The sequence below is a fragment of the Aquarana catesbeiana genome, linkage group LG12 (genome assembly GCF_042186555.1).
Source record: "Aquarana catesbeiana isolate 2022-GZ linkage group LG12, ASM4218655v1, whole genome shotgun sequence".
Taxonomy (NCBI): Eukaryota; Metazoa; Chordata; class Amphibia; order Anura; family Ranidae; genus Aquarana; species Aquarana catesbeiana.
In genome coordinates, this window is record NC_133335.1 from 131,404,678 (window position 1) to 131,410,677 (window position 6,000).

Consider the following 6,000-nt stretch of genomic DNA (forward strand, 5'->3'; position numbering starts at 1 on the left):
TCCAACAAAAGTTAAAACATTATGAGACAATAACTTTGTGAATTTGTTAAACTATATGTAAAATAACACTATCTTATATTTTCCTTCAAAGAGAACTTCTGTATGACAATGTACTGTCCTTATCCTATCTAAGATGGCCTAAACTATAAATCATATGTACGGTGAAGTTTAGGTATGTCAGGACGCAACACCTCCTTTGGTCATGATACAAATCTCTGTTTTCACAAACAAAAGAAAAGTTTTGTACCACCCAGAGATGACAATGGACTATGCCTTTGTTCTCATCTCTAAAAGATTAGAAATGTGCGTAACTGTATTTTGTGTTGAAGCTCTTACTCTAGTGTTAGACTGTTCTGTAGTAACAAGTACTGGCTCTATGTCCTCCTCTGTTCTTATGCTGGAAACCTGAGATAAAGACTTTTCAGATACAGCTGTATAAACATGTGCTGGTGTACATTCCTGAAGATGTCTTCCTTTTACATCTATCTGAATGTGTTTGGATGATAAAGCTCTGAACCATAGAGGATATGTTTAACGACATTCTTTAAAACTATCTTCCTCAAAAATACCTTTTAGTGAGCAGTCAGGTGTCTGTACAATGATTTTGTTTGATTTCACTATGCTCTCTGTAGCTTTAATTGCATAATAAACACTTAACAATTGCTTTACACCTGACTCAAAAGTTTTTCCAAAAATGATAAAACTCTGGAGAAATAGGCAATTATTTTCTCCTTACCTTCTTGTAATTGAGACAACGTTACTGAGATGGCATTCTCAGATACATGAGTTTTCAAAACAAAAGATGCTTCAGAACAAACCTCTATTGTACTTAATGCTGGAGCATTCTGCAAATCTTTTTTCAACATTTCAAAGGCATTTTTCTCATTTGGACCCCATTGGTCAACTATATTACCTTTATTTCTCAAAAGATTATATAGTGGATTAACTTTTTCTGCAAAACAGTGTACAAACTCTTTGCAATGATTTATTTTATGCAAAAATTGACGCAATGCCTTATGAGTTATTGGAGTTGGGATTGCAGTGATATCTCTAATGCCGCGTACACACGGTCGGACTTTTCACCTGCAAAAGTCCGACGGACGCCGCCGGACCAAGTCCGGCGGACAATCCGACCGTGTGTGGTCTCCATCGGACTTCCGACGGACCGTTTCGGGCGGAAATCCGACGTACTTTAGATTTGAAGCCTGCTTCAAATCTTTACGTCGTACCTCTGCCGGACTCAGTTCCTGACGGAAAGCCCGTTCGTCTGTATGCTAGTCCGAAGGATCAGATACGACGGAGGAGCAGGTTACTGCATCTCGCGCTCGCTGCAATAGGAAAAACTAATTTTCCCATTGCGGCGAGCGCGGGGGGCATCCCAGGCCCTTAGGTCTGGTATGGAACTTTAAGGGGAACCCCCCTACGCCGAAAAACCGGCGTGGGGGTCCCCCCAAAATCCATACCAGACCCCGATCCGAGCACGCAGCCCGGCCGGTCAGGAAAGGGGGTGGGGACGAACGAGCGCCCCCCCCCCTCCTGAACCGTACCAGGCCGCATGCCCTCAACATGGGGGGGTGCTTTGGGGGAGGGGGCGCCTTGCGGTGCCCCCCCACCACAAAGCACCTTGTCCCCATGTTGATGAGGACAAGGGCCTCTTCCCGACAACCCTGGCCGTTGGTTGTCGGGGTCTGCGGGCGGGGGGCTTATCGGAATCCGGGAGCCCCTATAATAAGAGGGCCCCCAGATCCCGGCCCCCCCACCCTATGTGAATGAGTATGGGGTACATGGTACCCCTACCCATTCACCTAGGTAAAAAGTGTCAATAATAAAACACAACACAGGTTTTTAAAATAATTTATTAAACAGCTCCGGGGGGGTCTTCTTCCGTCTTCGGGGGTCCCTCTGGTTCATCTTCTCCCGGCGTCCGGTTGATTCTTCTCCGCTCTCCGGCCTCTTCTCCAGGTGTCCCAGGTCTTCGGCCGGCCCCTCCGCTGTCTTCAGGTAGCTCTATTGCCAGCGGAGGTCCGGACTTCTTGGCTTCTTGGCTTCTTGTGTTCTCTTCTCTTCTCTTCCCCCAGATGTTGACACGACGCTCTCTCCGGCTGGACTGGTCTCTGAGGGCTGCGTTGTGACTTATATAGGCGGAGACCCCGCCCCCATATGATGTCACAGTCCCTGGGCATGCTGGGACTGTGACATTTTAGGGGGCGTGGTCGACCACGCCCCCTAAAACGTCACAGTCCCAGCATGCCCAGGGACTGTGACATCATATGGGGCGGGGTCTCCGCCTATATAAGTCACAACGCAGCCCTCAGAGACCAGTCCAGCCGGAGAGAGCGTCGTGTCAACATCTGGGGGAAGAGAAGAGAAGAGAAGAGAACACAAGAAGCCAAGAAGTCCGGACCTCCGCTGGCAATAGAGCTACCTGAAGACAGCGGAGGGGCCGGCCGAAGACCTGGGACACCGGGAGAAGAGGCCGGAGAGCGGAGAAGAACCAACCGGACGCCGGGAGAAGATGAACCAGAGGGACCCCCGAAGACGGAAGAAGACCCCCCCCCGGAGCTGTTTAGTAAATTATTTTAAAAACCTGTGTTGTGTTTTATTATTGACACTTTTTACCTAGGTGAATGGGTAGGGGTACCATGTACCCCATACTCATTCACATAGGGTGGGGGGGCCGGGATCTGGGGGCCCTCTTATTATAGGGGGCTCCCGGATTCCGATAAGCCCCCCGCCCGCAGACCCCGACAACCAACGGCCAGGGTTGTCGGGAAGAGGCCCTTGTCCTCATCAACATGGGGACAAGGTGCTTTGTGGTGGGGGGGCACCGCAAGGCGCCCCCTCCCCCAAAGCACCCCCCCATGTTGAGGGCATGCGGCCTGGTACGGTTCAGGAGGGGGGGGGCTCGTTCGTCCCCACCCCCTTTCCTGACCGGCCAGGCTGCGTGCTCGGATCGGGGTCTGGTATGGATTTTGGGGGGACCCCCACGCCGGTTTTTCTGCATAGGGGGTTCCCCTTAAAGTTCCATACCAGACCTAAGGGCCTGCGACGGGGCTCGCAAGGTTTCAATCTCGCCAAAAAAAGCGGCGAGATTGAATTCCTTTTCTAGTCCCGTCGTACCCAAGTCACGTTCAAAATGAACGGACTTGTCCGTGTGTGGGAAAGTCCGTTCATTCTGAAAGTCCGGCGAAAGTCCGTCGGGAAGACCGGATTCCGGAAAGTCCGGCCGTGTGTAGGCAAGTCCGGCCGTTCAGAAAGTCCGGCGGTAGTCCGCCGGAAGTCTGGCGGCAAGTACGTCGGACCTAGCTTTCTAGAAAGTCCGACCGTGTGTATGCGGCATAACTGTTTCTTGCAACAATTGTCTCTTTCCTTGACTAATTTGCATGTGAAGGTATTTCACTTGACTTTTCATCAGCTGGACTTTTGTCGTGTTTAATTTTAAACCTTCAGCTTCTAACATCATAAACAACTCAGACAAAAGAGCTATATGTTCATCGATATTCTGAGTACTCAGCAGAATCGTATCCACATGCTGACAAATACAGTCTGGCCTAGAAAATTTTGAAAGTATTTTTGCTATAGATTCATGAACTATACCATCACCAATACCTAGGCCAGGTATTAATCGAGTGAACGTATAAGTCTCTTTTCTGAATGTGAATGCGAGTTTGTACTGGCTGCTATTCGCTAAAGGAAGAGAAAAATGGCTATTCATAATTTTTAATACAGAGAACACTTTGTCCTCAGCATTCAAATTTAACTTTAATTTAGATTTATCAGGAAGAACTGGGTTATTTGTGATATGTTTATTCAATGTCCTTAAGTCAACTGACAAAGAATATGAATTATCAGTATTTTTGATAGGCCAAATACAGTTATTTACCACTGATTTAGCTTTCTTTACAATTCCAAGTTGTACAAACTCTTGAATAATGGCAGAAAGTGGACCAATTGATTCTAGTGGTAACTCATACTGATTAAGGGGTTCTGGATCTTTTCCCTCAATATTCAATTCAGTATTTTTCAAAGTTCCAATGTCATTTTTGAACTTTGACCACAAACTTGGAAAACGTTGTACCACTTCCTTTAAAGCACAATTACCATCAACATCAGGCCACTTTTGTTCTCTAGACATATTGGTAATGGAACCAACTTTACTGTATACAGAGGAATCAATAAGCACTGATTTGGGCCTAGATGGATCTTTCCAAATACTTTTATTAGCCAAATCGATCACCCATTTTTGTTTATTGATTACATCAATGCCGAGTATATTCTCTGCTTCGTGACATACCCAAATGTTAATGTTAGTTTTCACTATTCCCGGTACTTCAAATGTTACATTAGATACCTGTCTAGCAGTGGAATTACCTGTATTATTAAAACCCACTATATTACACATAGGAGAATTTGGTTTCACAGGTATGTTTTCTTTGGTAAGGCTAATCTCAGATCCACTGTCAATGAGACAATTAATGTTTTTACCATTCAGCAAACATTGTATATAAGGCCTACCATTCTCGTCCAAAATAATTGGTGCTACATATTGTAATGGCAGAGAAATTGAATCCCGGTGTGATTCTATTTTTGGCAATGGCAATAAACCCTCTCTTTCAGTGACAGTGTTGTCTGAACCGCTGTTAACAGTCAAATTACTGATCTGTTTGACTTCAGTGGCATAAGGCAATTCAGTCAAAATTTTATCTTGACATGAAAAAACAGGTTGTACAAAAGCTGATTTTTCATTCTCCATATCTTTAGTTTTTATTTGTGAGTCTCTCTTAAATTTACAGCAATGTTTTCTCATATGGCCAGATCTATGACCGTAAAGACACGTGATAGAGTCTCCTTGCCTCACTCGTCTGCAGCTGTCCTTGTCATTCCTGCCAAGACCTGTTGTTTCTGACATGTCTGCAGCCTGACTATTTTTGTCACATTGAATTATAGCTATCTCGTGTGTGAGATTGCTTTGATTCAATTGTCTCCTAATTTTATCAATGAAGCTTACTACATCATTTAAATTTTGACGTTCCTGCGCTATGGCTACTGAAGTTGGGTCAAGGTATTTAAATTTTTTTATGAAAGCTATTTTTAAACCTGGGTCATTGTCATCATCTACTCCAAATATCATTTCATAAACCTTGCAAAATTTAATTTTAAAGTCAATTGGACTTTCTTCTGCAGTAGTCTGTAAAAGATCTAACATTTCTATGGTCGGTATTTGCTCACCGGTCATACATAGCAATAATTGTCGCAGTCTATCTGTCGCGTCATTTTGTTTTTCCTGACCTTCGTCATCAATAACAGGTGTGTTAATTTGTTTAGCGAAATTAACAGGAACCCTCAACTGAAATATGTAATTGCGTTGATCATTTGACAGATTAAAACGATCCGCAAACATTTCAAATAAATCCCAATTGGAAAATACAGTTGCCTCAGTGTCATAAATAGGAAAGTCTTTTAAAACTTTCATAAGTTGGTCATGTATTTGCAACTTTAGTTTTGCAGTTCTACATAATAAGTTTTTATGTTTCATTTCTTTTTCATCAGTAGCATCAACATTCTCCATATCCGAACTTTCCGGAATATAAGAGGATTGTTGCTTACATTTAGATTCAGTCTTTTTGTCATCTGTAGTTATTACAGCAATCTGTGTCAATCTACTGTCATTCTGAAGTTTTTCCAAAAGATTTGTTTTGGAGTCAATTTGTTCCTCAAGATTCTCTATATAATTACAAAAAATCTCACAGTTTGGACAATTAAGAGAATCTTGAGACAAATTTTCATGTTTCCCTGTGTTCTGTACATTGTTAGTTTCTGTCTGCTTTAGTGTACACACATTTTTAGCAGGTAAATCAACATTAATAATCATTTTGTTAAATATTCTCACTAAGCTTAATACATTATTTATTTTCTTACGTAATTTATGTACAGTGAACCTGGATTTATCAATCTGTGTATTGGCATTTAAGCATTCATTGTACATATATCTCCACAAGT